Below are 25602 nucleotides of genomic sequence, written 5' to 3' on the forward strand. Positions count from 1 at the left end.
ATTGATTTTAAATTTCCCAGATATGGTGGGTTAAATCATTAACATGTCTTTCAGTTTGGTCTTAGTAAATCAAACTGTGACCAGACTTCACCAAATGAGAACAGAGAAAGCACAAAGGAAGATATTGTTTGGTTCTTTACTGCTGATGGTTAAAAGAACAGTGATAAATGTATGCTTCGATTAGGTTTGTGCTTCATGTAGTGCCACAAAGTCATTGGTTCTCTCACACAGCTGGAGTCTCTTTTGTCTGATGCAATATGAAATGAACAGTTAAATGAGGTAAAGTAGGGAGGAAAAAGAGTTCTCTTCTAAGGATGCCATCTGCTCAAATCAGTGGGGCCTGAGCAGAAAAGCCACCGCACTGCCCTGAAAACATCAGCCACAATCTTTATTATTTGCAATGCTGTATTACAAAGCCTCTTGAACTTCAAGGAGAGTTTGAAGAGCTGGAAGTTAGGAAGAGAAATATATTCTTTTTTGCTTCACATCTGACTGCATTTGAAAAGTAGCAGAGTCACTGCATAACCATAATAAAAGTTTCTTGTACAATCACTTTCCATTCACTCATCAAAACTTTACAAAAGTACAGTAGCACCCTCAGTCTGGATGAAAGGCTGAATTTTAATATTTTCATATTTTCATTCCTTTAATTTTCATTTCATTTAATATTTAATTAATTTCATTTCTGTGATTTTTGTGAAATACAAGATTTTTGTGAAATGCTATTAGTTACATCTTATTAAAACAAAAGGAATTCTTCTTATGCCCTTTTTTGCCTGTCACTCCAGTGATAGAAAAAAAGCATGGCATTTACTTTTTATTTTACATGCCTTTTCCCAAATTCTCTTACTAAAGAAAGATCTTTCAAGAGCTGTGATTCTGGGAAGTCTTCTAGCCACCAGCTGGAATAAATGATTCATTAGAAAAGTGGATCAGATCAGCTGTACAAGCAAAGAGTCATAGAAATAATTAAGGCTGGAAAAAGGGACCTCTGAAGGTCACACAAACCAGGATTTCCTCAGAGCAGAACTAACTTGAAAGCTGATCAAGATGCTCAGGACCTTGTCCACTGAATTTGTGTTTCTCCAACATAGACTTGACAGATTTCTGGGCTACCTCTTCCAGGACTTAACCACTCTCACTGTGAAAATTTGTCCTTATTCACAGTCAATATTGTGTCTATTATCTCTTGACCTTTCATTGTGCACATAAGTGCACAGCACCAAAGCCTTGTGCATTGATTTTCCCAACATCTCTTAAAAGGATTTTCTGATTCACCTTTTCTATTCTCACCCTGTTTAGAAACCTGGATGTGAAGGATGAGTACTACGTGAAATTTGTCTCGATGGGGACCTCAACAGTGAAAATCTAGCCTGTGAATCTCTCCAGACCTCATGTCTATGTGGGTTACATACAATGCTGTCAGTGCTGTGGTGATGCTACCACAAGACCTCATTTTGGAATGATGGAACATCTGGCAGACACTGACAAGTCTGCATGGGGGCCATGCTGACAATTTGGAAGGAGTTAAACACAAGATCTGAAAATGTTTTTGCAAGCCTTAGCTAGAAAGAATCTGAGGGATATTTCTAGGAAATGATCATGGGCTGAGAGGAAGCTTAGTGTGAAGCTGGGCTGGCCAGGGAAGGTGATGGTGCTCCCCAACCAATGAGAGGACCTTCCAAGGGAAGGCATATTATATTCTAAGGCAAGAATATCCATTGGGAAGGTTTACAATCTTGTAATGATTTTGAGGGAAAGAACCATACTTTTGGTTCTCATTTGGGTTTAAACTGAACTTTTCCTGATCTCCCCAGCAAATCTATTTGACTTGGTAGATTAGAAACACACAATTCTCTGTGTTGAAAGTACCTCTAAAAGTTTGATCTTCTACTTGCAGGTTTTTAGTCGTATCAAATCTACTGAAATGACAACAGCAGCAACAGATATTTATAGAGAAAGAAGCTTTTCATCTTCTGTCCTGCCTGATGCCCCACTGAGCAGCTCATGCTGTCGTGATGCAGTGACCAGAGCTCCATGGAAGTACTGTTCTGCCTGTCTCACACACAGAGTAAAAGCACTCTGCTAATCATTTTTTTCAAAGCAGACCATTTAAAAGGTTGCTTCTGTGTCTCCAGGTCTTGTCCTTACAGGTCCAGAGAGGATTGCTCTTAGTGGTTTGTGCAAAAATAGCCTCAGGTTTTATTGGAGATTACCACTAAGATAAAGAAGCCACAACAGGTCTTTAATTGTCTGTCTCACTGCTTCTAGTAATTTTCATTGGAATAAGAAGCAGCTGGTAGAGTTCATAGAAAGAAAATCCATCAGTCTTTTTTAACATAAAAAAATCCAGCAGTTTTGGGTCTTTTGATGGCAAGAGAAACATATTCTCTCTTCAGGTGGCATTGTGGCTGTTAATAGGAGAGTATCTACTTTTCTACCACCTCTAAATCTGTCTTTTCAGCTACCATGAGTTAATCATAGTAAAGGTTTATTGCTACAAGTCTCTTTGCAGCTCCCACTGCCCTGCCTTATTTTTTTTTCAGGCATACTTTTTGGTTTTTTTCACTTATAAATGCATAACCCTGAATGAATTGTTGTCAGCTTGTTTACAGGATCCTTTTAAATGCTTTCCCTATTGCTGGGAGCACATCTTTCTTTTTCTTTGTTCAGTTTTTTTTCCCTTGACAACTGAAAACAACAATAACAAAAAGTGCCCAAGAGCTATTTTAATTCTTTATAGTTATTATAATTGCAATTTTCATGGGATTGTTCTGCTGTTCTTTGGAAGCAGACATAGTTTCCATGTTTAAACAAGTCTATGCTATACAGCAAAATAGTGTGAAATAGAATTGTGATAACCTGTAACTTAGGTGTTTATCAAAAGATATAATTTTATTGTGTTAAAATCAATACCCTGCAATAACCGTTATGGTCTCCTATTGAGAACTTAATTTCCACTTAAATTCACAGAACCAAGTACAATAATACTCATCCAAAGTACAAAGAGGTTGATACCTACTGAATTTTTTGATTGAAATATCTATCACTCTTTTCAAACAGATGAGGGTTTTTTAAACCTATGTACATTCAAAAAGCCCTCCTAGAGATCACCCTGCTTGTTTGAGCTGCGGAATACCTTTCAAAAGATAGCTACTAGCAAATGCAAAAATTAAAATTTCACACACAGCCTTGGGAGAAGTATTAAGAATGGAAGAGGACTCAGAGTGGACTGAATTTCAGAAAGAAATTCAGAAGAATAACTCAATAGATTTACTGAGATGTCAGTTTTGGGTTTCTTGCTCATTGAACTACCTTAGCTTAGAGAATCCTAGCAAAAGTACCTTAGTTTGTATCACTGAAATACAATAGAAATTAATTATTTCTAACAGCATCTTATGATGACAATTATTAATAGATAGCTTTTTAAAAAGGTGGCACTTGCCTGAAAAGCAAAGTTATAACAACCAATAATTCAGCCTGTTTGAATTCTGATTGATTTAATAATTTAATTGACATAAATATTCTATTATAATTTTCCTTTAAATATCTACTCATTTTTTCATAATAGTTGTCAGCACAAGAGATTAAACAATGATTCTCTTATTTATGAATAATAGTGCCATAGTAAAAAACTAGAAAAGGTAAGTATACCTGTTTTACTTTAGGGCTGGTTGCTATCCCCATTGCTCAAATCAAAAGAGGATGTCTGTACAGAGTTATACCACTCTGTAGTGTCCTACTTTGCTGTTCCATGGCTGCTACTCAGGAAAATCTGCTGTTCATTAAAAAGGCCAGCAAAACTTGGCCTCAGTGACTGAAACACTGTTATGAAATGCATTTTCAGAGGAGCTTCTAGTAAGCTCAGGATTGGCCCTGAGTTATTTACAGGTGTGGGACTGCATTCATCAAAGCCAGGGCTAGCCTCATTTGATGCACAGGAATGGTTCCATATATGTGTTCTGTGAAGTACACAAGCACAGAGATTTCATCCTCCTCTTTTGTAAGACATGGGAAAGTCATCTTTATTTGAGTGCTGCAACAAGAGCACCCTGACATTCGTGCAATTGATCACTTACAACTCTGGAGTTGGTCATCTTGCTGAACAATGAATTTGAGCCCCACTCCCACATCCTCTAAAATTACCTGGGAGTATTCCCACAGGCACTGAGGGAATAGAATCGATCACTGTTACTATAATTAATGGTAGAAGATGCATTTAGTTCTGTGGGAACATGGAATTGTTTAAATGCTGCTAAGTGCTGCAGGCTAAATACCAGTACAAGCACAATTCATTTTAAATACTACATCTCAAACAAAAAAAAAAATCGCTCTCCAAGAGTTTTTATAATTTATATTTTATTTATTTAAGTGAGCTTTTATGGCCACTTTGAAAAAAAAAAAAAAAGGAAAAAACCCAAACCAAAACCTCGGGCATACATAGTTTATGGGTTTTGTATAGAAGTTTTCATACATTTCTGGAATACAGACACTTTCAAAGTGGGTGGTGGAAGAGATCTAATTGAGCATGGCAGGAAAATACTAAAAGCAGAGAATACCAGATAAGCTGTAAATTATGTGGATAAGAAATGTATATTTATTCCAGATTCACTCAACGACTGCAATTTTAGTTGATAAATTGAGTTTGAGCTGAGTATCTTCCAAGTGAAAAGAGTAAGCCTCTCTGGCTTGAGCTCAAAACTGTAGGCTCCTTGCCTGGGACAGTAATATCATATCCTTTGTGGTTCAGGCATGGGGGAGAAGATGCAGGAAACTGATCTCTACATATGTTTTTGTTCTGTGCAGGAGACTATTCCCCACAGTGCTGGCTGGAAACAGCCTATAGGCTGGGGCTGCTGGGGAGTTCATATAGGTTTCTGATTCCATGTTCCTGCTCCAGATGGCCAAAGTGGTTGAGTGACTGAGCTTTAGCTTGGATTCATGAATAGTCTCCAAAGGACATTATATTGTCTGGCCATCCCAGAATCCTTGGCAAGTGGTCACTTTACTCTTCTCTCCTAGTGCACCCTCTGGACTTTAGGAGGGGACATTTTTACCACTGATCTGCTGGAGATATGAAGAGCTGAAGTTATCCTTGGAAGCTGGAACCCTCACTACTAAATACCAGATTGCCTCTAGAGTTACAATAGAGAGCTTCTCTCAACAGACACATTTTTAGCAGTTCTTTCCAAGTGTGGTGGTGAAATTATGCTATGCAGAAGCATTACTTAATCAGGTTTGATTGCAGCCACAGCACAATTTAGTCTCTTTTATATACTGCCGACTAGTCTAGACTACTAGCTCACACAATATTAATGCAATACAGATTAAAAGAATATTGTTGGAAAATACTGAAAGAGAGCCTTGTTTATGTTCCACTCCTACTAAAACTGAAATTAAAATGTCTATTCTTCATCTACTGAATAGTCACTTCAATACCATTCATTTAAAACTGCCTAAAAATTCTTAGATTGGCATTCTGCAATTGTAGGTTATAGAGAAAGGATTTGAATTATGCTATTTTCCTGAACTTAGAAACAACTACATAAAATCTCTCTTGGGAAAGGAAGAAAAGAAATTAATACATCCCCTCGGAGGCTTTTATGAGTTTTGTTCCCTTTCTATGAACATTCTCAGAACCAAGGTAAGAGAATCAGTGAATCTGATTCAAATCCAGTCTATTCATGAGAAACTGCTTCTGAATGCTGAACAGGAAATACCCATACAGGGAACATGATTCTGCAAGAACAGAGCCCTCTTTCCCACTGCATTTTACTGTGTGAAACAGAATCTATATTTGTGCTTATCTGAAGGCTGAAGATCTTTTTGCCGGAACAAACTATTCATTGAAATAGTTGCATTCAGTCTTCCAGGTCTTTGGCCTAAGAGAATGAATATAACTTCCATAGAAATCAATGCATTTGAATTATGCTCAGTCTGACTTTCTTGAAACTAATATTGCATAAAAGTGCAGAGGAGCTTATTTTAGGAAAAAAAAAAAAAAAGAAACCATGACAGAATTTTTTAAATACAAAAAAGAGTAAAAACCAGTCTGTGGGTTTGTGGGTTTTTCTTTGTTTAGATTATTATTATTATGGCAATTACTATGTATGACTTTCTAAAGAGTGAAAATACCCTTTATTAGGTAATTTTAAGAATAGATGTCATGAATTTTATGAACAGGATCAAACATGCCTCAGAACAGAGTCTGCTGATTCAGGATAAAAAGATCACATTAGTATCTAATACATTTCTCATTACTCTGACCTGATTGCTAATAAATTAAACTAATATCCCAAAGTGGAGTCTGCTTTCCCTAAAATGGTCACTGGTGACTGTTCTCTCCCTGCCCTTATCTTGACCCATGAGCCTTCCATTATGTTTTTTCTCCTCTTCCCAGCTGAGGAGGGCAGTGATAGAGCAGCTTAGGTGGGCACACAGTGTCCAAGCAGGGTCAACAAAAAATATTTGTGATTTTTCCCACTTTTTTTTCAATTCTGCCCTATTATTTCTGCACTCACCCAAGCTTTTCTGATTTTCAGTTAAAATTCAGTTTCATACCTTAAAAAAGTCAACACATAAGATTGAAAGTGTACAGATCTCTTTATTTGTAAGTAGAAGGATACATCTGAGAAGAGTGATTCAGAAGAGGTATCCATCAGTCTAATTGAGATTTTTCACCTATTCCAGTAGTTCATTTACTCTCTGTTTGTATTCTGGTTTTCCCTGTTCTGTAGAATTCAGTATATGTATGAAGTCAGTATTTCCTTCTCTTTAATCCTCTTAGCTTAGCAAACATTATCTAGCTTGCACAATATTCTTATTAATAGATAGAGTGTTAAAATAAACCTTCCAGTTTCCCTGTGCCATTAGAGATTCCAGATTTTTTTCTCATATTTTTATTAACTCCATTTCTTATTTCAGTTAATATTAATTCAATCTTCACGTGGTGTTAGCCAGTATAAACTGATGAAGCTTAGCAGATTTATGGAGCTGAATTTTTAGTTTATTATTTCAATAGGTTACATTTAATGGCAACCTATAAAATCAGTTGCCTATGCATCTGAAAATTAATCCACACATGGTGTGGATTGAATTATGCCTACCTATGCTGGTAGGAAAGGGGCAAGCAGAGTAAACACACACACAGCTAATCTTAATGAAGACTGATAGAGAAAGAGAGAATAATAGAGAATCATGGGTAGAAGGTTGTCATGGAAAATATGGACTAAATAATTCACTTTCACAGCAGAAATTGTGCACATACCTATTCTTAAGGCATAATACAGTGTCACTTTCTCTTGCTTTCTTGAACAGATGTTTGCCTATACTTTCTTTTTAGAGGTCTTCAAAACTAGCTGAACACTGACAACATTCTTCGCCCTGACCCAGTACCTCTTTTAGATTTATCCTTTTGTAGCAACTAAATGATTATGAATTTCCCATGGCCTTTATCCATATTTAATTGCTGTTTCCTCTTCCCTGTTCTTTCTGAGATCTGGAGAAAGGTAATGAATCTTCTTGCTGCCTTTTTCACCTCTGTATTCACCTCTCAAAACACACAGAAAAGAAAGCAACAATCTGAAGACAAAAGCCTATGTAGTTTTACAATTTAATTCAGGGCAGGGTATTGTTTGTGAGTGGCTATTTCCATTTTATAATAAAGAAACCAACAGAGAGATGACTTGTCATTGAGAATGCACCAGCATGTGGCTCAGCCAGGAGCCAGTCACTACTAATTTCAGCTCATCTCCAAGCTTTTCAGTCCCTCCATATTTTTGAAATGCTGCTTTCCAAAAGATCATGATAAGTGGACTGGTAAAGTCAAGTGTAACAGTTCCTATTGTTCAGAAATATTAGAAAAGAGTAGAACAGACTAGAACTGAAAAGTTCAGTTGGAAGGGACCTACAGTGATCATCTCATCCATCTGCCCAACAGCTTCAGGGCTGACCAATAGTTACATCATTAACTTAAAGGCTTCTTCAAATGCCTCTTAAACACTGACAGGCTCGGGGCACCCACCACCTCTCAAGCAAGTCAGTTCCAGTGATCCTCTTGGTAAAGAAATTCTTCCTAATATACAGCCTAAACCTGTCCTGACACAACTTTGAACCATTTCCATGTGTCCTGCCATTGGATACCAGGGAAAAATGTTCAGCACCTCCCTCTCCACTTCCCCTCCTCAGGAAGCTGTAGAGAGCAATGAGGTCTCTACTCATCCTCCTTTTCTCTGGACTAGACCAACTCAGAGTCCTCAACTCCTCGCAGCAGCTGGTATTAGTCATCAGGATTTTAATTAAAACAGCCTATGCTCATACTGAAGCACAAAAATAAAAACAAATATTACCAGTGAAAGGAAAGTTAATGTTGATTAAAATTGTAATTTAATACACAGATGAATGAAGAACATTCACATAACTTGAGATCAAAAACTGTTACCTATTGCTGTGATACTGCAGAGTAACACATATAACTACATTTATTGCCTGCTTTAAAAAGAGAAAGAGACATTACAGTTCTGTGGGCACAATTTACTGCAGGCACAAATATTAATTTTTTGATGGTAATCAAAAAACAAGCAGTCAAAGGTTTAGAAGTTAAACATTTGAACCTGCAATTTAATGCGGAGATTTAAATGTAGATTCAGATTTATTTTCATTTGCAAGGTTACATGCCCTCAAACATCAATTGTTAGCTTGTTTATTAAAGCTTTTGGTAATTTAGACAGCTTCCCCACAAATTGATGTATGCCTGAATTGTTCTGTGGCCACAGCAACAGAAAATATTGCATTAGATTATTATAAATGGTGCTCTTTAATTGTTTTTCTAAAACAAGGCCTTACCAAACTATTTTCAAAATAAGAAGTGTCTGACCACAACAGTTCAGCAGTTGCAGAAATGTACTCATCAAGGTTTGCACAGCTGAACCAATATCAGGCATGTTCATATGCACATCAGTCCTTCAGTGTACATCCATTCCTCAACCTATATCTGTACTTGCATTCACAGATGTATAATTATTGTCAGCTGTACCAAGAAAGGGGACTATTACATCCCAAGTGGAAATTAAAAGTGTGTTAGTGCAAGGCTTTCTCTTTTCTGTGATTAAATACTAGAGCATATCACTGATGTCAGAGGCACTAGTGTGACAACACAGTAAACCTGACCAGCAAATGCCACCTACCTCCCTGTATCCTCATGTAGCACCATGTGGGACAAGGTCAGTGCTAAGAACAAGGATTATACAATTAGCTTTATAGGAGAAGGCTGACAGCATGCAGATGGAGGGATCAGTAAGACAGATGAATGAATTTGCAGTGATTAAACATACTCCCACCTGCACCTCCAGAGAAATGAGAAACTGACATTTAGTTACACACCACCTCGGTATCTGCATGGAGAGGAGGTGAAGGTAAGGAAATTATAGGCTGTCATGTTGCTTTCCTGAACCACTTCAGAGAGACCTACCAAAGGAAAAATGGCTTGTCCTGGTGGAGGTGATGGTACTGAAGTATAAAGACTAAGTGCAGTGGGTTAGTAGAAATTATATCTATTAAAATGTATACAAATGTATGTGCAAATGTGTTACAAACACCTAATATAATGAGATGATCACATTCACCTTTACTCAGCTCTATCTGATTAAGACTTGACTAAAAATAAGCCAAATGCTAGTCCAGAATGTGATCTATGAAACATGATATCTGATATCCAGGATTTCCTCTGGAATACACAATGTTGGGTGGCTGTCCTTTTCAAACACCAAGATTATGCATGCAAGGAGAGGCCTGTGTGACATGGTGGGAACCCTAACACTTGCAAGTCTTTCAAATTATTGGTTCAAGCCAGTATTTCCACAAGCAGTCACAATTTTTTTCTAACTGAGACTCATTTGTGCTCACAAAGGACAGACATCCTCTCCTGACTCTGGACCATCAAAGGAGAGCTGGTAATGAGACAGTGGTGAGCAGAACTGTAACTGATTGCTTCACATTGAGGGAAACAATAATGGCAAGGCTAAATGACTGACTGGCAGCTATCCTGAAATGCAGTCAGCCCTTAGGAGACTGGCAGGATGTGCCCCAAACAGCTGGAGCCACAGGCACCCACTGGAGCTGTCTGTTCAGGGAGGTCCTGGGCAGGTTAGACAGACCGAGTCATGCGTTTATTTCGGATTAGTGCATACCTGGAACCATATTCCCTGCTGCCCTATAGTCTGTGTGCAGGCTGTGGTGCAGAGCTCAACAAGCAGCTTCTGTCACACTGTGGGAGGGGAGTTTGAACATTGCTGCAGTGTTCAGGTGGGGATGAGGGGACAATGAGGACAGCAGCGGCAGAAGTCCAGACTGCAAAGCCCCCGAAGCAAAAATTAAATGAAAGAAGGCAAAAGTAGCAGAAATTAATGAAAATTCAGCTTGGTATTCACTCCAAAAGCACAGAAGCCAGTGGCAGTTGGCTGTTTCCTTCCAGGATAAGATGCTGCATTCTACAAAGTTTTAACAAGTTCCAACCAACAGTATGGCTGCTTTAGGATGGGTGGGAAGAGAAAGAGCAGGTGTACAAGTGCATAATAAGAGTTTCTGAAAAAAAGAAATAATTTACTTTTTCTCTTTATTTAGTGATTGTTTGCCAGATCACAATTTGGAAAACAACTTACATTTAATTTTTCCAGGTGTGCAGTATCTTACATCTTATAAGCTGGTGTAAGATCGCTGGATTTCCAAAGTGGTGTCCATTTGGATCTGTGTGTTTGGTGTATTAACTGAAATGCTTTCAACTGTAGTACTGTGGGGGAAAAAAATTAAAACAGTGTTTCCCTCAGGAAAAAAAGTATGGACCAATAATCATCATCACTCAAAGTTTTGAATTTCACTTTCTCTGAATAAACACAGTAAAGGTTCTATGAAGACAGCTAATCAGACACTGATTCATCCTTACATTCACAGGTTCCTTCTTCTCCTGAGCATCACTGATTAAAAGAGAAGAGATTATCAGTATAATACAGATATGATGGATTGGAGGTGTCAGAATGAGGTTCTTTGAAAACTCATTATTTCTTTTGATCTGTTTAAGGGCATTCTGCAAGCACTGCTTTTTTTCTCTTTTCTTTTTTTTTTTTTTTTTTAATGAAAACAGCACATCCATTGCTCAAACAGTAATCCAAATACTTGTGATGAGAATTGTGAACCCAGATTTTCCTTTTCAGGATCAGTTCAGAAGCCTTGGTTAAAGCATATGTGATGCACTGACTTCCATATGGTTATCAATATGATTTTTCTGTTAACAATGGCAGCAATATTCAGTATTGTTTCATTGGCTCTGTCATTGGCAGCAATGGGTAACAGTTCTGAACACAGAGGAAACCTTTACTGTGCAAATTATCATTTATAATAAAAAGTCCTTCCATTCAGTTTACCAGCCCAGTCTCACCCCTTTTTAGTATATCCATGGCAGTCTAATTTCCTATTTGTTTTAGTTGTTCCTGGTTGAGCTGAGCATCACTGAAAATGCCAAAATCTGTCACTATATTCTCCATAGACCGAACTTTCCAAATAAGCACTCAGTTTGCAGCAAGCTTATTAACAGTTGGCCCAACTCCTTCAGATTTCATGAAAGGGAAGCTGTGATAGTTGGGCATGTTAATCCTCTTCCACTCTCAGATTTGTTTTCTAGCAAGTTACTGAATTGCTTCAGGGACTTGCTGTGGTGCTTTTGAGCATGGGGCTGTGCAACTCAGAGGGCAAAGAGTTGTCAACAGAACCACAGAAATCACAGGTGGTTTGGAAAAAATCTTTGGCTCTGATAAACAAAATGGGAGATCTCTATCTCAAATCACATATTTAAAATGTCACAGTATCATTACCAGATTATTCACCAGAAACAATGAAGTAAGATTACGTATAACCTTGAGGGAAAGGAGAAACAGCAACATGTTAATGTTATGTAGCAGCCTGCCACTGATGCTAGAAAGAGTATTGCTATCTAATAACCACAGGGCTGAATCCAGGCAGGATGTGTAAGGCCAGGTTGGGTTAACCTGTGTTAAACACCTGACAGCTCATCTTTCTTACTCCCTGGAAACACTTGTATAACTTGTCATGCCAGTGAAGTCATACTGAATTGAGCAAACTAGTTGAAACCAAATATGCAGAGAAACATATTTGTCATTACACTGAAGCTGACAGCTGTAGCAATTTTCTTTGAGCAGACACACAGCTTGATGAAAAAGAGGGAAGCTTGTGTGGATTTCTAATTGCAGAGTTCTATTGTAAAGGCCATTGAAAATGGGCCTCTGATTTTAAGAAATATTAGGAAACAATCAATATCAGGTGGTTTGTTTGGATTTAATATTCATGAATCATTAGCAATTTAGAACAGAATTAGGGATTAAGCTTTTCAGAATTTTCAAGAGGAAGCAGAAACTATTGTAAGATTCCTAGTAGATAAAACTAGCATGATAAAAAAAAAAGGGTCACTACAAACAGTATAGGAAAAAATCATTACAATCAGTAGCAACCATCGAAGGACGTGTTCATTTTTACTAAAATTTGACTTATTGGGACACTGGTAGCAGTATTAACGGTCACTCACTGGATTAAAAGAGTTATTCTGATTTTCTTGTATGGTTTCACACTGAAAGTTCACACCATTAAACACATTACAAATGGGTAAGTGTCTATATAGGCACCTTCAAGTTCACATGAGGCAAACCAAATTTACTTAGCATATGGCAAAGTACCTAACTAAGTCATATGACTTTGGATTTGCTCTTTTAAAAGTCACCCTGGAGTATCAACACAGCTCAGATGATTCATGATGACTGGCTATTCAGCAGTAACTTGTGCATGTCTAAAGAGTGACATTAAAATACTTTGCAGAAGATGTTTTTATCTAAGCATTACTGAAAACATAATGAAGATCCATACTTACTCTATCATCAGAAACTATTTTTAAAGTTTGACTTTAATTATAATTAAAAAACATATAAAATCTCTTTGATAATAAATAACTTCCTTTTATTTATGATACTAGAATGTGTATGGCCTCAGTTTCCTTTAAACTACAGCTACTATGAAGACACTTTACTCCTCAGAACTTACTAGAGATTCCACCAATATATTTTTAGACATTTCTCTTGTTTCTCTTCACCTCTAAATTCACCCAGAGATTTACTGTAATTTCTTTTCTCTCACTCCTTGCTAAAGCTGTCCCATTTTGACTTCCAGTGCAATGACACTGCCATTCTACCCTTTTAGTAAGATCTTTATTCAGTTGTCTTGCAGAAACAGCTTTGTTTTGACAATGTCACTGCAGGTAATGCACTTGCAAAGTCATTTTCTTTTGTAGCTTTTACAGTTGTCTGCTATTTCCTCTCCCTATTACTAACTCTCCGGTTCTCCTTTAGGGGGTATGCATCATTCTCTCTTTGTTGCACTCCCAGTATTGCCTCCCCAGGGAAAACCAACCTGTGCTGCATTTTCACCTTCCATTTTTCTGCTGATGAATGAAAAGCCTACCTTTCCTACAATCAAGTATCCTGGCTTGTCACCACGACGTTCCTCTACTTGTCTGCTCTAAGATAAAATTTAGCAAGACAAAACTGAACTCCTAGCTCAGACACCAAGGATGGATATATCTTTTTTATATCTTGGAAGATACTGGACTCACTCCATCCAGCAGGTGACAGCTTTTGGGCTGAAGCTTTAACACTGCGACTGAAATATGAGAGGATGCCTTGTGTATTGTTCGGATCCTGGGCTGAGCTACAGCCTTTCCTCCACAAAGTACCTGAGATGCTAAAGCTGATGTTTATCAGATCTCAGGAGCTGTATCCCAGCTAGAGAAAAACATGGAGTAACAGCAATTTGGGGGAAAAAATCACAATTTTCTGTACAGTAATCAGAAGATTTTTATCTTCTGCAGTGTTGATTGGAGCAATAATTTCATCCTCACTTCTCTTTCACACACAGATTACTCCCTCAGTTTTCAGAGTCACTTAGATCTCTTATTTAGCATCTTCATCCCACAATCATTGGTTTCACATTTTCAGGGTGACTGTGAAAATTTTAGGGTCTTTTATTTGTGAATTTAAGTTTCTGAATGTCTTTGTGGTTTGGCTAACCATGCTTTCCTGTGGGCATGACATGTTCTCCCTAACAGATCTGTGAACCCATCCTCTCAACTCTTCCCTTCAGGACAACCTGCACCATACATTCTCCCCAGAATCATGTTGTTTAACAGGAACACAGACTAAGTGTTGCTATCTTTTTCTTTTTTTTTCCTTTTCCAGCTGTCTGGGTTTTTTTTTTTTCTTTTACCCATCAAATACTGGTTGGATATGAGGGAAGCAGAATGCAATCCACAGAAGCAGGTGCATAGTCAGAGACTAAGGGGAAATTGATCTGTTGAGTAAGAAAGTCTTTTTATTATATAACCAGTTTTCATATTCAATCTCATTTTAATATATTTAATACTAAATTTGCAAGTCATTACCAGAAGATATTATGATTGTTTCAGGTCTGTTATAAAAAATGTTTGTACTACAAACTGGCAGTTACTGACTGTAGAATTACTGCATTACAAGAAACCAGTATCTTCTTCTTTTTTCAGTCATCAATAAAGTGTTATTGTATGTGTTTTCTCTTGTAAATTCAGTGAATTAAATTTCACCAAAAAAACACTGAAAACATTTTTCCCCACAAATATAAAGCTAATGTAGTTTGTAATTAATTGAATAATGCTGGTTTAAAAGAAAGAAAGACAACACTAAAAAAGCTGCAAATGAATAGACCATATTACAGCATATTCATCAAACATTATCTTTACACAACCTGTCAGCTTTTAGTTTGATGCTTCTTCCAGATGTTTCAAGCTCACAGAACATAAAACTTCTGTAAAACCTAAATTAAGACAGCAATATGTGACATAATAGCTTTGGTAAATTATTTCTTGTTCACAGGATGGTTTCTGGAATCATGAGGATTAGTCCTTCACATTGAACATCAAAGAGTCTGGCACAGACAGAGAAGATAAACTCTGACCCTTGTGAGCTTTTTCACGTCACTTCTACCCATTTAAATTCCAGTTAGGTTGGTCAGAAGCAACAGAGAAAAGCTTTAAATTGCATTATTAACAATAGGTTAAATCTTAGACTGCTGATTAAATCAATTTCTCTCAGATAAAATCATAATAGGCCTTGGCTGTATTTGTCTGACAGGAAACATGTCATTGGTGATGCTTTGTGTTGCCTTTAATGAGTATGATTGTCATCTTCCAGCAGGGAGAGTACAAAAAGCACCTGCAGGTCTGGGTGAATGGAATCACTTATTGATCAAGTTGTCAGGCCTGTCAGGCACTTAGGAACAGCTGAATGAGTACATAAAATCAATGTGATCTTGTATTTATATGGAGGCTCCCCAGGTCAGTCAGCTGATTGAAAATTTTGACTAAATTAGCTACAGATAAAATATAATTTCCAAAATTGTCTCACAACATTCATGCTTAAAAACAATCAAACACAAGTTGTTGAATAGTATTGTGATCTTTTTGAAGACCCTTAGATTTTTTAGAAATAATTTTGGCCAGCTTTGTCTTAGGGTAGAACAGCAGCCTATGCAATTATTTTTTTATCTCTGCCTGAAAATTGATTTTTAACTGTTATTATTTATATTTAGTTCATTCTCCTCATTTTCTGAGTCAGCTCCATTTTAGCAATGATCTTTGCTGTTGTTCAGGCATGTTATCAAGTTGAGGCTGTTCTAGGAGAACAGTAGGCAGACAAGTAGAGAAGTGCCTCATCTTCCCTAACTGCACTTTTGCACGTGGGTTCTTCACGGTCTCAATCACCTTCCTGGGGCTGGAGCAAGGAGAAGGAGAGCAGCTCCAGTGAGGAGGTGAAGCAGGAAGAACCCTTCACTACCTCCAACTCAGCCTGCTTTGGCAGCCAAGGTGGATTTTAGACCGATGAATGCACAGTTGAGGCCTGAGACTGCAAAAGGATTGAGTTACTGGGAATGGAGTTAATCACATTAAAGTAGCAGTCCTGTCTCACAACCTTCTTTACAACAGACAATTAACATGGTCATTTTAGTCTGTGATGCAATGCATTTCCATTTCCAGGCTTTTGTTAGCTGCTATCTTTTCTGTTTTCCCTCTGTCACTCGACACCCACATTTTATAATTTGTATGCTGGATTTCCATTCACATCCTACCCTTCCCTCACTTCATTATTCTCCCCAGGGAACCACTTTCTCCATACTATCTTCCACCTGTCTTCTTTCTTCATTTGTTTGTCTTATTTACTGTCCCTAAACTCACAGAGAAATAAAACTAAGACTAAAAATGGTTTGCTCAATTTAAATGTTTTCTCTCTACTCTTTTTGATACATGACATTTTTTTCTTTGCAGATGGATAGAATTCATGCTTGGACATGAAATGTATTATGAAGTTTGAAAACCATGTTGTTTTTTTTTTTCTTTTATTAAATCTTCAAATTTTTATCACTGCATCAGTCATCCCTGCAATTTTGCTATATAAACTTGCCTCACCATTGAGCCTTTGGAATCAGATTATTTCTCAGTTTCTTTCAGTAGAAGTTAATCAGCTAAAACCTTGTCTGTTTTACAGCTGTAATATCACAAGCACCACAATGACCAATTTCGCTGTAAGTGAAAGTAATAACACAAAATTTTAGCATCCATTCACATGTCAGAAAGAAATAACAAGAGTACTCCTAGAGGAGACCTCTTTCCAGCCCACAAGTTGCTTACAAAGTCCCTCCCCAGAAGTCTCCTGGATCAACCCTTTTTCCTCCAATTTGTGAACAGTTAAGGAGATCTTCAAGTTTTCACACACTGCAAAACCAGAACCCCTCAAATTCTGCTCTGTTTCACACAAGGACATGGCTTCCTCTTTGATTCAGGGAGAAATCTCCATGGATATAGGACTGAAGTTGTCCCAGGTCTTAGATGTTTGAATTCTAGAAGATAACTCAATATTTAAAAGCATGATGAATGACTGCAGGTATCATTGTAAACGTTGTTTGAAAGTTAGACTGGGTTGATAGGAATGCCTCTGTGGTGAATTTAAACTTTTCAAAGTAAATTTTGAGAGTTTGCAAAATCTTGTTGGTGATGGAGAGGCTGTTACTGTTGAGTTCTTATCTGATGATTAATGAGAAGTCTAAATCTCTTAACTACATGTCTTTATTATAACAGGTACATGAATGCACAGGATTAATAAAGGAAGGAATGAAGGAGTTGCTGAGGGGGGGAAAAGAAAGGATGCTTACATGAATTTATGGGTGACACTTTAGAATCAGTATGTTTCAAGTCACTTTATTCCACATTTACTAAAAACAGTAATACAGATTCATCTGAATCTTGCACAAATAGCATATTTCACCTTAATTAGTGAGAATTTAGCTTCTTTGGCAAAAGCAGGAATGAGATTTTGTATTTTAGGCTTTCTTGGCCCATATAAAAATTGATATCTAATTGCAGATACATAAAGAGGTTCCTGATGAAATGTGTGCTGTCTAATGCTAGCACAAAGGAAAACACTTGCCATCTGTATCATTGATTTGCTGAAGTACAGAATGAGAGCTTTTCTTCCTTCCTTGATCTCCCTTGATCTTCCTACCCAGTGCTGCCATACCTTCAATATCCTCTTTCCCTGTATTTTCTGATTTACACATAAGATTTTTTCAGATAGTTTCTGTGATTTCTTAACTGTAATGAGGCTTCTCTAATCTTGTTGTTTTGATACTGAATGTATACATAAATCCCAAGCAAAAGCATCTAAAACTAAGGGAGAAGGACAGTGATGGGGGAGTGGGGATAGTTTAGATCAAGATATATTATGATTTGTCAGTTTATTTCACCTTTGTTAGCACCTCAGAAAACCAAGCCATAGGAGTCATACACAAGCAGAAAGTTCTTGCCTCCAAATCTGCTCCACATTTTTACTCATTTCTTTCCCTTCCCTCTCCCTCAGCCTACCTTTAAACACAGCATTTGTGCTCACCAGGATTTTTTTCAGTAGTTCTATTAAATGGTGGGACCACAAAAGGAGCACAGCAGCCCTCTCTGCCTCAGCTAGAGATGTATTCTGACAAGGCAGTGCAAAGAGGAGCATCATTCTGTAAGCTCCTGCTTGCTAACGCTCCTGAGCAGGAGAGCTATAGCTTGAGGAATGACTGTGCTCTTTATTGCCTCTCAGTAGGCATCTTTCCCATTTTCATATGACCATAACAGCTGGATCTGTTAATAGCCAGAACTAGTCTTAATCCTCTTTAAGTGACTGAATAAAATTGGAGAAATATTTTAATTTTTGTGTGCTATAAATAGACTGCAATTACCAGATAAACAGATTAGGAACTTGTCCCCTGAAAGACTGCTAGCATATTATTTTTTTAACAAGTTGGGGCTTTCTTAGTAACACTGGGATTCTGTTTGTTGTAACTTTGAAATTATGGTGTTAAAAAGCTTTATCTTCCAACTGATTTGTGAATTATTTTGAATTTATTATAATTATTTCCCTAAGATTTCAGTAGTTCTGTACAGGAATGAGAATTCAGAGCTTAACAGGATGTGATATACCATTAGATATTTAAATTCTTCTGATTATAAAGACAGTTTAAAACTCAATGGGAAAATGGACTTTAGTAGGCACAGATTGCAAGTTCTTATATATAAAATGTATGAGTTGGGAAATGATCCCAAGAACTTTGAAACCACATCAATTATTTTGCATCTGGAATTGCATAATGAGAGAGCAGAGGGCCTGATGATTTTTGAAATTTGTTTTGGTAAGTAGTCACATAAGCACATTGTATTGTTCACTAGAAAAATGGAAAGCTATCACTGCCCTAGAATTCCAAAATTACTTTTATTGAATCTTGGCTTATATTTGGCTCTGTTCATTTGCTTTGTCACTTTGGTATATTTTGGTATATCAAAACCTGAGTATTTTTTCTAAAGAGCAACTTATATTATACACAGCTAAATCCTTCTTTGTACATGCAGTTGGGCTGCCCCAGCGGATTTGAAAGCAGAATGTGATATATGCTGTCTGAAAGGGCATGTTTTAATATGTGCAGTTCCTTTGTTTATCAGGTTTCAAAAAGGCTCTGTAGCCAGAGTTAATTCATGCAAACCTTTGGCTCTTTTGTCACTCTTCAAATAGTTTTATTGTCATGAGAGTAGTGTTTCAGTGTTTCTAGAGATTCAACCCAGTATAGATGTGTTTAAGAAAAAAAAATAAAAATCAAGGCATAATGAAACTAATATTACTATTGACAAATTCTGGATTGCACACTGCAAATAAAACAAATTCAAACAGCAGAGTATCAAAATTCTGCATCACTATATACATACATATGTATGTATACATACATAGCTTAGAGAAAACTTTGTGTGTAACTTCATAATTCAAAATTCAAAAAGTCAACAAAAATAATACAAAGGCTACTTTCAACTAATTTCATCACAGTCTTGACATCCTCTGCTCAGTACTTTTTGTGGCCATTTATACCACCATGAGGCAGCTGTTACAATATGACAACTTACAGACTTTTAGCACCTGTGTAAAGGTATAATAACCCTTGTGTCAGTGTAATTAATAATTACATATTAATTGTAATTAATTGTAAAGCTGACATAATTGTGCAGGCCAGATGAGACCTGAACCTTAGCACAACCTCCCTCAAACCAGATGGGTGTCCACAGATGAGCCAACAGGAGACAGTGGCTGAAAAGAAGGACAGTGCTGCAATTGCCTTCTAAGAGAGATGGTAAGGCCTTCTTGTGGGTCTGCTAGAGCTACAATTGCCTGCCCTGAGGTCTTTTGTCTTGGGTGTTTTCCCTGAATATTTTTATTCCTAAAATATTGAAAATATTAATTTGATTGTGTTACTGCAGCATTACAGGAGACAATAAACTTAACTTCCTCTGGCATCAGCTTCTGAAAAAGTTTTGACTCTCCGATAACTATTTCAGTGAAGGTGTACATGCAATTGTGAATTTTCACAAGGAGGTAAAAGCCATCTTGCAGAATCACATGAATTTGAAGGGTTCTCCAGAAGTAATCTACTGCAACCTTTGCCCTAAATGAGTCCAGTAAGATCAGGTTACCCAGTCAAGTATTGATGCTCCCCAAGGATGGAGTTTGCACAACCGCTTTAGGCAAGCTGCTCTGGCATAGAAAATATACTTCTTATATTGCATCAGAATTTTCCACATTCCATCTTTCTCATTGCCTTTCATCTCTCCATTGTGCATCTCCATCTCCTTTATGTTCTCCTAAAAGGTGGCAGTAGATAGCAGCAAGGTCCCCATGTTATCATCTCTAGGACTGACAAACCCCATTCCCTCAGCCTCTCCCTGCATCCTGTGCTCCAGCCCCCTGCCCAGCTTGCTGGTCTTTGCAGGACTACTCTCAGTGTAGAAATATCTACCTTAATTAGGGAGCCCCAGACTGGACACAGTATTGAGATGTGATATTCCAGGTGCCAAAGAGAGGGGAAGGATGGAACTGCACACCACCCCTGCTAGTGCAGCACATGCTGGGTCACCTTGGGTGCACGGGCCCACTGGCGATCGTGCTCAGCTTGTTGAATACAAGGATGTCCAGGCCTTCCTCAGAACCACTTTTCAGCCAGTCTGCCCCAGCCTGTTCTGGTTCATGGGTGTTTCTTTCCTATTCCTCCCCCTGTGCAGAACTTGACATTTGCCTGTGCAATTTTCATGAAATGCACTACTCATCTCTCTGAACTGGCAGGATCCCTCTGAATGGCCTGGTTCTGTACAACATCCACCACTCCCCACAGTCATTTAGCATCCAAAAACTCGTTGAAAATCTGCTTTGAGATATCTGAAAATAATTTACAGAAGAAATCATCTGCAAGGGAAAGCGAGGTACAGGGTTTTGAGAGGCACATCTCCTCAGCCTGGACTGAACTCCAGCTGCCCCTGAAGGGAATGTCAAAGCTGACTCAAAAGGCTCCTGTTTGAGCTTAAGGGCTGCACAAGTGGCCAAGGAGACTCATTTGATGCACAAGAAATGTTCTGCTGTAGCAACTCTGAAAGATAAAGGCAGTGGGATGTATTTCCAAAACCCATCCTCCAACTTCTTCTGTTCTTATATAAAAGCAATATATGAATTTCTTGGTAAAAATTGCTCTTCTGACTCACTAATATTTGTTATTTCCCACATAGAAAGATATTTTTTGTCCCTGACCAGCTCTCTCTTTTTGTTCCCCTGCCAGTGTAAAGTAGGCATAGTACAATAATTATAGTTGAAGCAAGTGAATGAGAATTTCTACAAGATGTTTTGTATTTTTAAAAAAGAGATCTATTTTGGATTTTCCTTGCTTATCAGAAAGAATACTTTCTCCATAAAAAAAAAAGAAAAGGTTGCCTACTTTTTCCACTCAAAGTTATTTTTTCCAGCCAACTTATAAACATTGGAAACAAGGTGGTAGAAGAAGTACTGGCTGACCTTTAATGGGAAGCAGAAAAAATGGCTTATCTCTCATAATCAGAAAGATTTAAAAGCTCTTCAAATGCGTATGGGAGTGATTTATTTTTGATATGTACTAATGAGACACGAATTGAATAAGTTTAAACTCATTGGAGTAACTGTTAGTAACAGAATTTTTGCTTTAATTATTACCTACAATAACAATTTGGTTAACATGTGCTGCTAGCCAGTGTTTTGAGTAAGAAAGTCACATCTTTTGAAACATGTAGATTTCCTAATAACTTTTTCTTGCTGCTACACTTGCTTTTTTCACTTTAATGATAAGCCTTTTGATGATGTTATTGTCTTCTAGGTGTTATATTTTCCATTGGTTAAGAAAAAAATCAACATTTTTATTGACAAGAAATGAAAAGTCAGTGACGTGAATCCTTTGAGTTCAAGATATATGATTTGGATAGAACAGAAGAACTTCCACAGGAATAGGGATTTAGTCTGGGGAGTTTTGAACAGGATTCATCTATGTTTTGGAGGACAGTTTATGTAGATTAACATATCTGTGCTATTTTTGACAGAGTTTTGGTGATTTATGTCAAATGAAGCAACTCTTACAGTGTGTAAATTGATGGACCAAAGTCACAGCATTTAATTGTCATCTGTCTGGCATTGGAAAGAGATTTCAGGTGAGATATATTAGAAAGGGTTTCAAAGGGTTTCAGCTCTAAGCTGTCTTTATTTGTTGACTCCTTCTTCTCCCCCTGGTCCTACATGCTCCTTTTCATAATCAGTGGAGACAAACATTAGAGAAAACAGGAATATTTCAGAGCAGGATTCATCAGGCTTAGATGCATAACTTAGGATATAATTATTTTCACCCCAAAAATATTTGTTGGAACTAGATACACTTTAAGGTCTCTTCCAGCCCAAATAATTTTGGTTTTTTGTGGTTCTATAACATGATAAAATTTACCCCAATAACTGTAAAAGGAATTTAGATTATTAGTTTATACATAGGTTTATATAATCCATCTGTGCTTTATCTGGTAATTTTCAAATTCTGCTTTAGGTGCCTCTAACTTATTTTCAGCATAAACTTAGGAGAATTCTATTCAACTGAATGTTGACAATCAAATTCTCAGTAGTTCAATCCATCAAAGTAGTTCTAGATGCCCATTGTGATGTCCAGGAATATAATTAAAGGTGATTTAACACCTGGCTGTCTGAGAAGCTCTTGAAAGAACCTGCAATATTATATATTAACAAAAAGACGTTTGAAAATGGACCCATAATGTTTTTATATTTTTGGAAATAAAGCATGTCTGATACAATTTTTTATTTTACTTTCTCATATTTCCCTTTCTTTTCATTTAAATATTTAAAATAATATCTATCAGTAAAGTACAGTAAAAGAGACATAAAGACAGTGGTTGTCAATAGTTAGTCACATAAACCCATTTTTTTTGGCATCTAAGATGCCTCTTAGATGGCAGCACCTACAGAATGAAATAGGATAACAAAACACTCTTCCTTAGTTTCAACCACTCTCATTGGCTTCATAGCCCAGTATGAAGGGTATGAGATGTGTGCAGTGTCAAAAATTCTGTAACATGATAGAGTAGTCCAACGCTCAGTGTTAGATCTGGTATTCATTTATTGCTCAAAATTAAATATAATTCATTTCCTGTCATTGACTTGTCATTAACATCAATAATTTCAATAATAACTTCTGATAAGTCTTAATTCAGTATTTATTAAAATAAATATATTAATCTGATATTTTGAGATATCATGCTGAGACAGATCTTATTTCTGCAAAATCCTTTAAACTAGTAAAACCATTATATATAATTATTAAATATTATCATTATAATAGAGGCTGACCCTCTTGGCTGTGCATGACTCTTAAGAATGACCTACTACAAAATAACTTTAAATTGTATGCCCTCATCTTTCAAAAGGGACAGGAACAATTTTCTGTTTCCTAAGTTAAATATTCTTTCCTTAACTCTGTAATGAGCATTCAGAGAAATTTTTCTTATGTAGGACTATTCATTTATCTCTGGTGTGTGATAGGGGATGTGGCTTTCAAATGTGAATTACTTGGCACCCTGAGATGCATTTTAAATGTTAAACACATTAGACTATTTTAAAAAATTCCTTTATTTAAATTGTTTTCATATAGGAAAAATCTATATAGCCAGGCTGGCATCTGCAATATTCTGCAATTCACAGTGGCAGTGTTTTTTTATAAGAAATATAAGTGGCTATTTCTTAGTTGAGAAGAGAAGCAGAAGAAGTATTAAAAAGGCAGAACTACTGGTATGATTTCTGGCAGCAGGTGGAATCTGCTGTGATTGCAGACATTACAGTCATTTCAAAGCCAGACCAAATTTTACTCTACTTTGTACTGAATGAACACAAGGAGCTCCTTGCCTTAATTCCTCCTAGACATTACTGTTCTTTTGGCTTAGAAAATTTTCCAGACAGCTGGTTTTAGAATTATGAAGAAAAAAGGCAAGGAAATTAGGAAAGGCAAAAGAAAAAAAACCAAAATAACAAGTGTAATATTGATGGTTTTTTCTGCCTATTGCTGTCTCTTCCTCTTTCTCTTTTCATAGCTCTCCCTGCCTTTACTGGAAGTGTCACTCAAAGCTCTGAACTTGCTTGAACTCTGATGAAAACTTGCCATCTTCTGAAGCATTTTCTCTGGACAAGTCTCCCACTAAGAGCAGAGCCACTTGAGCCTTGTGAGTGGAGCTCTTAACATGACCTAATGAAAAGCCATCGAAGCTTAGAATAGACCTTGGCTCCTGCGTCATCATGGTAATTGGGCTGTGGCAGTCATCATGCTGCAGAACTCTTAGTGCAGTGCAAATGTGATTGCTGAAAGCTTTTGAATCAGAAATACTCTGAGTTGCTTGGAAATACTTGGTCTTATAATTCCTGTGCTCCAGGGGATTTGAAACAGAGGTTTGTTCTGACTCCACCAAAGAACGAAAGACATTCTGTGACATTCTCCCCTGTATTTGAGACCTGTGGAAGGAAAAAATCTCATGGCTTTGTGTTATATCAGTGTCCTATACTGTGGAAGAGTTTTTAATTTCTTTTTTCCTTTAAACGAGATTGTCAATTGCAACTTCAGACTATCAAATATTAGAATTTATGATAAAGCTATAAAGGCAGCTCTACCAAGGCAGTTTTAAGTACACTATATACTATATACATTATCTATCCTATATGTGTGGATATACTTTCCATTGTAGTCAGTGGGAGTTTTAATTTAAGACAAAATAAACATAGCTATATTTAAAAAAAAAAAATATTACAACTAGAAATATTTTTCTATCACAGGTATAAGAATAAATATAAGATTTATTGTAATGAAGAAAATCAGAAGCATTAAAAATTACTTAAAATATATTGTTAATGGCTTATCCTGAGAACTGAAAACCAGTCTTGAGCATTTTTCTGGCTTATGATTGTTATAGTCTCCCTCCCTCTCCCTCTGTCCTCTCCCTTTTCCCGTCCTCCCCTCCCTCTCTTCTTTGCTTGGCCATACTTGATTCAATAATAAAATTCTTTTGAATCTAACATGTATTGAAAGTTCAAGTTTTTATTCATAGGCATCCTCTAATTATAAATGGTTTATCAAAACTATAATAAGTATATTTAAAATATAATAAAGCCATAATCTTGCAATTTTTTTATTAATTTTAAAAGAAAGAGTTAAACAATTGGAAACAGAAACTGCCCATTATCAGCAACACCATCATAGGGTTGAATTTCTCATCCTAGGTTCTAAACCACTTGCACTGCTTTCCTGAATTAACCACAGGTCATTTTTTGCTTAACCACAAAATTGTTTCTCTGGTCTCATATGGGTATTTCAGGTCTTGTTCAATTATGACTTAGACAAGTCCTCACTGAAGCAAGCAGCTACAGCAGTTTGAAATTTTCTTCCCATGAATCAGAGAATAACACCTCATCAACTTTGGCACGAGGAAGGAAGTGTGAACCTTCCTTATGTGTTTCAGCATGAGGCCTAGAACTAGTGTCATCTACGGTCCTTTGACCTTTTAGTTTACTGGTCATTACACTGAAGTGTGTTCAGGCTCTGCAAACT

General features: G+C 37.0%; 2 long non-coding RNA genes across 2 annotated transcripts in view; both read left to right on the forward strand.

Moving 5' to 3' along the window:
- LOC111926106 (uncharacterized) overlaps positions 1–25070 on the forward strand; it is a 32293-nt gene extending 7223 nt beyond the window's left edge. The window contains exons 2-4 of the long non-coding RNA XR_015282749.1: positions 19673–19794; positions 22055–22162; positions 24098–25070. This is a non-coding gene — a long non-coding RNA (uncharacterized LOC111926106). The remainder of the gene's footprint in view (positions 1–19672; positions 19795–22054; positions 22163–24097) is intronic.
- Positions 2559–11017, forward strand: LOC111926107 (uncharacterized). Its single transcript, XR_002862688.2, has 2 exons — positions 2559–9413; positions 10948–11017. It is a non-coding gene; the product is annotated as an uncharacterized LOC111926107 (long non-coding RNA).
- Positions 25071–25602: the final 532 nt, after the last annotated feature.

The sequence above is a fragment of the Cyanistes caeruleus genome, chromosome 2 (genome assembly GCF_971803275.1).
Source record: "Cyanistes caeruleus chromosome 2, bCyaCae1.hap1.1, whole genome shotgun sequence".
Taxonomy (NCBI): Eukaryota; Metazoa; Chordata; class Aves; order Passeriformes; family Paridae; genus Cyanistes; species Cyanistes caeruleus.